This window comes from Oreochromis niloticus, linkage group LG3 (genome assembly GCF_001858045.2).
Source record: "Oreochromis niloticus isolate F11D_XX linkage group LG3, O_niloticus_UMD_NMBU, whole genome shotgun sequence".
NCBI classification, from domain to species: domain Eukaryota; kingdom Metazoa; phylum Chordata; class Actinopteri; order Cichliformes; family Cichlidae; genus Oreochromis; species Oreochromis niloticus.
In genome coordinates this window covers 16,675,376-16,684,019 of record NC_031967.2, presented here as the reverse complement: position 1 = coordinate 16,684,019, position 8,644 = coordinate 16,675,376, and the positions used below count along the sequence as shown (strand labels likewise).

The 8,644-nt window shown below is 38.4% G+C and overlaps 3 long non-coding RNA genes across 5 annotated transcripts; all 3 read right to left on the bottom strand.

Annotated features, from left to right (window-relative positions):
* Nucleotides 1–680: 680 nt before the first annotated feature.
* LOC109201655 (uncharacterized) lies at nucleotides 681–1,375 on the bottom strand. Its single transcript, XR_002061721.2, has 2 exons — nucleotides 1,277–1,375; nucleotides 681–1,228 (listed from the first exon to the last, which is right to left on the bottom strand). It is a non-coding gene; the product is annotated as an uncharacterized LOC109201655 (long non-coding RNA).
* Nucleotides 1,376–1,599: 224 nt separating this feature from the next.
* Nucleotides 1,600–3,741, bottom strand: LOC109201624 (uncharacterized). Its single transcript, XR_002061679.2, has 2 exons — nucleotides 3,362–3,741; nucleotides 1,600–1,930 (listed from the first exon to the last, which is right to left on the bottom strand). It is a non-coding gene; the product is annotated as an uncharacterized LOC109201624 (long non-coding RNA).
* Nucleotides 3,742–5,328: 1,587 nt separating this feature from the next.
* On the bottom strand, nucleotides 5,329–8,244 carry LOC109201637 (uncharacterized). Of its 3 annotated transcripts, none has more exons than XR_003219066.1 (4): nucleotides 7,791–8,244; nucleotides 6,883–7,040; nucleotides 6,331–6,389; nucleotides 5,329–5,378 (listed from the first exon to the last, which is right to left on the bottom strand). It is a non-coding gene; the product is annotated as an uncharacterized LOC109201637 (long non-coding RNA). The 3 variants fall into 3 exon arrangements; XR_002061695.2 differs by having other exon boundaries at nucleotides 6,331–6,386; XR_003219067.1 differs by having other exon boundaries at nucleotides 5,329–5,375; nucleotides 6,331–6,386.
* Between the last annotated feature and the right edge of the window lie 400 nt (nucleotides 8,245–8,644).

The window sequence follows — 8,644 nt, the reverse complement described above, 5'->3', positions numbered from 1 at the left end:
GTGAAATGGGACGGTCTAGCCTCCATCGCGCTGCCCAGGTTGCCTAGCAACCATGATACTAACAGCTGGAAACGTTTCATACAGTTTTGTTTGACAGAAATGAAGAAGAACATATTTTGTTCATTTGTTTCTACATGAGCTCTGTGTGATTTGAAAAGTATCTGAGGCTGAGACCACAGGACTGTAAAACATGATTGTTGGGCTTCATTTCTGTACTGAACAGTCATTTAAGATTAGCTAATTGTTATTTACTAGCTAATGTTTTTCATGAGACTAAAATCATCTCACTGTGGTAATGTAAATATAATATGGACAATATTATAGTTATTACATTAATCACTTCACTCAAAGACACTCAAGTATCTCTGACAGTGTATATACAGATGTATTATATATAAGAGACAAACATTGTTCTTTCAATATGTTGGCATTACTAAATTTGGCTCAATGCTTACATATATGCAGGGCCGTTGCTAGCCATTTGGGTGCCCTAAGCACAAATGCTTTATGGTGCCCCCCCCCCGCCACTTAAAAAAAAAAAAAAAAACATTAATACTTTTGAATTTCTCAGTGGAATTTGTTTAATTAAATAACAACAAACATGACAGTTAAACAAATAAATAAGGTTAAAGGAGGTTAAAAATACTGTTACAAATAAATACTCAGGCCCCTTTGGAAAATTAAAATCAGAGCTGACATTAAAAGGACCTCTCCGCACAATTTCAACACGATCAGCATCTACAATGTGAGCTGGCCAAAGAGCAGGATCGGTTGAAGGGGGCACACATGTCTCCACAGTGTCACTTTCTGATAGTCTCTCAGTGACAGGACTCTCAGTGGTACTTGTGTATGGAACTGTACCTGAACTGGTGGTTGATGGTTCTTGTTCTTCTTGGCTAGGGATTGTTGCAGGGTCTACAATGGCTGGTGGTTGATGTCCAGGGATGGCACTACTACTGGATGGTTCATCCTGTCCTTGAGATCCTCCTTGAACATATTTAAGCATTGACCCTGCATACAAGAGAAAATATTCAGGGATTTTACAGAAATACAATTTTGAATCTACAGCAGGCCTACGAAAAATTGCATTATAAGACTAATAAATTAAGTAAGTCACTGGTACATTTAAAAATTACTAACTATATTTTACATGTATAGATTTTCATAATGGCAAATGGCAATATAAACATGCTGTACATAATTTGATATAAATGCGCAAGTAGGAAATCTATATTACTGGAAGATATAGGTTTCATATTACACTGTAATATGAAACCTATATCTTATTTATGCCGCATAAATAAGATATGCGTCTTTATAGATATCCTGAAATGCAGCAACATACAAAGTAATCTTGTCTAATCTGATAATAATACTTGACCAGGGCCGTTGCTAGCCATTTGGGTGCCCTAAGCACAAATGCTTTATGGTGCCCCCCCCCCGCCACTTAAAAAAAAAAAAAAAAACATTAATACTTTTGAATTTCTCAGTGGAATTTGTTTAATTAAATAACAACAAACATGACAGTTAAACAAATAAATAAGGTTAAAGGAGGTTAAAAATACTGTTACAAATAAATACTCAGGCCCCTTTGGAAAATTAAAATCAGAGCTGACATTAAAAGGACCTCTCCGCACAATTTCAACACGATCAGCATCTACAATGTGAGCTGGCCAAAGAGCAGGATCGGTTGAAGGGGGCACACATGTCTCCACAGTGTCACTTTCTGATAGTCTCTCAGTGACAGGACTCTCAGTGGTACTTGTGTATGGAACTGTACCTGAACTGGTGGTTGATGGTTCTTGTTCTTCTTGGCTAGGGATTGTTGCAGGGTCTACAATGGCTGGTGGTTGATGTCCAGGGATGGCACTACTACTGGATGGTTCATCCTGTCCTTGAGATCCTCCTTGAACATATTTAAGCATTGACCCTGCATACAAGAGAAAATATTCAGGGATTTTACAGAAATACAATTTTGAATCTACAGCAGGCCTACGAAAAATTGCATTATAAGACTAATAAATTAAGTAAGTCACTGGTACATTTAAAAATTACTAACTATATTTTACATGTATAGATTTTCATAATGGCAAATGGCAATATAAACATGCTGTACATAATTTGATATAAATGCGCAAGTAGGAAATCTATATTACTGGAAGATATAGGTTTCATATTACACTGTAATATGAAACCTATATCTTATTTATGCCGCATAAATAAGATATGCGTCTTTATAGATATCCTGAAATGCAGCAACATACAAAGTAATCTTGTCTAATCTGATAATAATACTTGACTGCATCACTGACCTATCCCAAAGTTAAGGTTAATCAGTAGCATGCATGACGTTAGCCAGCTAGCAACCTGAGGAGGGAAATGCTAGTCTCACGATTGCTAACGTTATCTGAAAACCGTCAATTGAGTGACCATGATGAGTTGCTTTTAGTAGTCCATTCTATATTCATATCCACAACGTAAACAAACTACCCAACATCAATCATTTGCAACATTTGTTAACACAGTATGAACACTGCTAACAGGAGGTATCACAGAGTTGACGGACATGAGCGTGCAAGCAAGGGCTACAATAATGAACTTTTTTTATTGTTATTATTTAAACATTGCCTTACCGGCAAGCGACGCCTGAGTTTCATCACGCTTCCTCTTCTTCTTTCTTTTCTCCGCTCCCGACTCCTGTTGCCGTTTCGAGGCCATGTTCAAACAGGTGTTTACCAATACCGAATTGAGGCATTATAGAACAGACCACTGGGAGTGGGGGGGGGGGGGGCACCAGGAGGAGACTGGAGACAGGGCACAAAGCAGATTCACCCCTTTTCTCGGGAAAATTGTTTTATGTTGCTTTTGTATTGTTTAACCATATTAATGCATATGATATTTATAGTATTAATATGGTTTACTTTTTTTTTTTTTTACGACCCTGATTTTTTTGGTGCCCTACCGGCCATTTGGTGCCCTACGCAGTGTGCGTTATGTGCGTTTGCGGAGCTACGGCGCTGTACTTGACTGCATCACTGACCTATCCCAAAGTTAAGGTTAATCAGTAGCATGCATGACGTTAGCCAGCTAGCAACCTGAGGAGGGAAATGCTAGTCTCACGATTGCTAACGTTATCTGAAAACCGTCAATTGAGTGACCATGATGAGTTGCTTTTAGTAGTCCATTCTATATTCATATCCACAACGTAAACAAACTACCCAACATCAATCATTTGCAACATTTGTTAACACAGTATGAACACTGCTAACAGGAGGTATCACAGAGTTGACGGACATGAGCGTGCAAGCAAGGGCTACAATAATGAACTTTTTTTATTGTTATTATTTAAACATTGCCTTACCGGCAAGCGACGCCTGAGTTTCATCACGCTTCCTCTTCTTCTTTCTTTTCTCCGCTCCCGACTCCTGTTGCCGTTTCGAGGCCATGTTCAAACAGGTGTTTACCAATACCGAATTGAGGCATTATAGAACAGACCACTGGGAGTGGGGGGGGGGGGGGCACCAGGAGGAGACTGGAGACAGGGCACAAAGCAGATTCACCCCTTTTCTCGGGAAAATTGTTTTATGTTGCTTTTGTATTGTTTAACCATATTAATGCATATGATATTTATAGTATTAATATGGTTTACTTTTTTTTTTTTTACGACCCTGATTTTTTTGGTGCCCTACCGGCCATTTGGTGCCCTACGCAGTGTGCGTTATGTGCGTTTGCGGAGCTACGGCGCTGCATATATGTGTAAAAAGAAAATGTACGAGCTGTGATAACTGTTTCTGATAGAATGAAGATCAGACTGATATATGAAATATTCTGTCATGGTTCTGTGTCGGTTCTAAACTCCTCTTCAATAAATTATATGGATGTGCAGTGAGTCATTCAGGACTGTAAAACGTGAACTACAGAACCCAGAGTCTTCATCATTAAATCTCTGGTTGCTTCATTTTTCTATCCTTGTTGCATTCACCATGAGTTGCATTCTCATGGTGAATGCAACTCATGGTGAGGCAAAGTGCTTTATGTGTGTGCGTGTCATGAACGGCTATAAAATGCCTTTAATTACAGAACAAAGCGGGGTTTGAGTTCGAGTTACGGCAGACTGTCGCTACTTCTAAACGGAACGCAGCCTTCCTACGGCGGACAGCTAACAACAGGAATCGGACGCGGTCCACCCTAGTCCACAGCAACCACCATAGCAACAGCCTAGCATGACTTTAAAACACATTCTTTATCCATAACTATCAAAAACGTGAAATGATTTGTAAAGTGTTAAAGTGTTACAGCTGCAGAGAGCTATGGCGGTATCTTTGGAAGCTGTTTACATAGCTAATAATATACGATGTAACCATGGAGACAGTCAGTCACGTGAGCTAGCGGTGCATGTTTACTACAGTGAATAAGGTGATTGTGTGCACAGCGTCCACACGCTGCAGAGGGTAAAGACATTACTTCAGTATTGTTTTATATTTATATATATTTGCCTTCTGCTGACCATCACCTCAGGCTCACCATTACAGTTTCAGCATACAAATGTACACTGTCTAAATGTGAACACATTCAAAAAACTCATGTCTCAGAAATAAGCACAGCTGTTCATGTTTGTCATTATAGTTTTATTTGTAAGAAAATTGTGAACTTCAAATTGTTTATCAAGTCAAAGAACATTTGACAAGTCTGAGTCATTCCTTTGTCCTGTGAGAGCTGGAATAAATATATATCCTGACAGTTACAGGTGAAACAGTAGAGACAGGTAGAAATGGGATCAGATTCATCTTTGCTTAGTCAGACACGTCCTGTGTTGGCCTTAACCCAAATTTCCCTCGGGGTCAACCTTCAGGATCAATAAAGTTTTATTGAATTGAATTGAATCATATTAAAAAACAAACAATAGCACGATTTTGCATCCATTTCCAAATTGTAGTAAAGCAGCCCACTCTCATAAATAGGTAACAGAAATGTCTCTAATGTAGACGTGTACAGTGTAGTGTAAGCATTAAAAGACTATAAAGGAAACACTAACATTTATGTGAAACTAATTGTAATAAAAAATGAACAGGTGATTTACAGATTTATAAGAAAGAATCTGAAAACAACACTTTTTGGTCTAAGTGGTCAAAGTAGAAAACAGAACTGATGTTCAAGAACAAACCGTAGCTGCACTGATATTACACATCTCCATTGTTGTGGTGAACAATGTTGCTTTTAAAACCACATGCAGTGTGTGACCATGACTGTCCACTGAGACCATGAACGCCACTTCGCTGAAGTCTTCTTCTTCTTCTTCTTCTTCTTCTTCTTCTTCTCCTTCTTCTCCTTCTTGCCATCAGAATGGAAGCAGACAGAGCACGAGCTGCTTTGATCTACTGAAAGGAAAAAGCAGAACATCTGAGCTGAAACCATTAAGATAGAAACAATTGTTCAATGCAGTGTCTCACGTAGCTTAGCCTGTTACAACTGTTGATACAAGCTAAATATAGTTAAAACACAGTGTCAGGGAACTCCAGTGTGGGAACTAGTGGCTTTAGGTTTGTAGTCATTTAACTTTCATCCATTCATCCATTTAATTCAGGAGGAAGAAATGTCAGGTTGGTGCAAGCTGGCATTTGCTCCCATGCTGTCTTTAACTAAATGACTTGGTTCACTTTATGGCTGGGCTGTATGTGGGGTTATATCATGTTATTTGGGCAGGACTACCTGTCCTCTGTTAGGCTTAGAAAGTTTCTCCATAAGCAGAGCTTCTAACTCTTATAGCTGTTAGCACATCTGTAGCTGTGCAGGCTGACAGGTTTTTGGTGGCTCTTTTTACCCCACACTGGTTGTGAGTGTGTAAATACCCCCACTAGTTCTTTTGGGTTGCAGTTAACTTGGGAGGAAGGGGTGGGTCTGCCAGGACTAGATGAATAAAAATGATCTGGGATACATAAATTTCATAATGCATGCATATATCTCTATCAATTAAACCTGGTCTGAGGGCTGCCATTTTTTACATTCAGTTATTTCTCTTAGAAACGTTGGATCTAAATAATGAACGTGTTACAGTTAAACTGAACTGGTCAGTGTAAATGGCTCATTGGGACAAAGAAACCTTTAAATTAAATCCCATCACCTGATATCGAGTGTCAAACAATATCAAAGCTGTAAAAGCTGTTTACAGTCAGAATGTATACAAACTATGATTGTAAATAAATTCAAACTAGTGAGCTTTTTTCTTTGTGTTGAATATCAACACTGTGACTTCTTAGGCTGTAAGCTTTACTTCAGCACAGTTGTAGAAGCCGTCACTCCAAATGTCTTTTGATAACAAGAAAAAAAAACCTTTTCAGTCAACGGCCTGAAGTTCTTCTCCAAACATCTTCTGCCATCGGCTTTGTCTCCTGGTTTGAAGACAATAGACCACAAAAAGATGATTTAGTCACTTTGTCTGCATCATGCAGCTCGAATGTGTTGTGTAACGATGTTGAATAGCCGTCGTTATCCCTCTGCTGTGTCAGTAGGATTGTACTGTACAGCATCCCATTCATATGTGAGGAATGCTCACATATCAAGCGCTTTGGGTGCCTTGAACAGCCCTATATAAATCCAATTCATTAATGCTTATGTAACACGATAACAGACGTCTGGTCTTACATCATTAAAATATAAAGGGCAGGAGATATTTAGATATTTTTATATTTATATTATATTTTACAGCTGACAGTTATTACTAAATAGATAGAATTTACTAAATAGCTGGATGAACATGAAAAATATGTCCATAATCACAAATGACCATGAGAGCCAGTAGAATTAATTCAACTGGACACTCAAAAGACGTCCTTAAATGCTCTTTAAGTGGCACAACAAACAAACAAACAGTTAATCGCTTACTTGAGATGAAATCTGCTCAGCTACTTTGAAAACAGCTTCTAACTGGTTCCTCCTTTAACAGGATGACTTCTCAGGGGTAAGGCCATCATGCAGTCCAGCAACCTTTATGGTCCTGCTTTGATTCACCAGGAACTATTAGGGAAACCTTTCAGCGCCTCCTGTGAAAGACACAGGCATAAACACAAACATTTATTAACATGTTCCACAGTCTTCCAGTTTGATTTTCTCATCCTGTGGACAACAACGTACAGAGATGCAGGTTTATGTTAACTTTTGTAAGGTTTCTTTACTGAACATATCCAGCTGCAGCTCCACTGTGATCCTGAACTGGATAAGCACTTAAGAAAGTGTGTCAATAAATGGACAAACATCAACTTACTATATTTATCCAAACAGACGGGACCAATAATGCTTCACTGAGTTAGAGACTTTAACAGACTCTTCTATGTAAGAATGTCTCGTGCTGATATACCAGCAAACTTGACAACAAAGGTTTTCAGACTACATGTAGCTGTCCTCTATGTCAGCTCACACATTTACATTCATGTCACACTTATTTCTGCTTTCCCATTTTTATCATTATTACTTACATTTTGATTGGATACCTTGAGTTTGTAAATGATCAGATTACATAATTGGAATACAATTCAATACAATTCATGTATCCAATTCAAGGTCGCGGGAGGATGAAGCCTATCCCAGCTGATACAGGACAAAGACAGGCTGCTAGTTATCGCAGGGCTAAGACAATACGTGTGACAGAAAATCCACTTAAATGTTTGATATTTCTAATAATAATCATAATTATGACTATTAATTAAAATATTATTTAAAGGTTTCTTTATAAATACATTTCGATTTTTTTTATAACCCCTAGAATATAAACCTGAGCTGTTTCAGATTCTGACCTCTGACCTCAGTGACCAGGCTGTGTCCTCACTGCAGCTCCCTCTTCACACTGACAAATGAAACTTCTGTGGGAGAAAAATCTGGAATTTTTTTTATTTCCAATCCACTTAAACTATTAAGGATTAAGCAACAGTCCTCATCTTTGCTCTTCTGAAATCTGTGTTAAACAACAACAAACATAAATTAGTAACAAAGCTGAGTAGAGGCTTTACAAACCACCAGCAGCCATAACGCTAAATGTTAATCTTCAAATGTTTCTGAGCCGTCTTCAACTTGCTTTTAACACAGAAAAGTCCCACAGTCAATGCAGCCTGACTCAATCCTAAATGTTCAGCACACACAGAGACACAGAGGGACTGTTTAAAGTTTAGTGTTAACCTGAGTCACTGATCATTTACAGTATTACAGAGTCTGGCAGTCTTTGCATGATGTCCACGTCACTGTAAGTTTCTAGCTGACTCTCAGGTGTGACAGGTGTGCCAGCAGGAAAGAGTAATAATAACCTGCATCCTGAGGTTTGTCATGCAGGATTAAAGGAGCCAGGCTTTGTTCACACAGCTAGGATTGTATTTTACACTGACCCTGGGTCAGTATAAGTATCGTACAGTTTAAACGAAGCACTGAAACTTGTACATATTTATTACAGATGCATTGAAGCTAATCGAGATATTTACTGTCAATCTGTGGCTGCGATTAATCACTTTACTGGAAACTTCATTAACTAGTAACTTCATCAGTCATGACAGAAGCTAATATTTCTGCCCTAACATCGTTTCAACAGTAACAGCTTTACTACAATATAAGCTAACGTTTACACCGTAACTTTAAGCTAGCACCATAAAGACGGTAAAAC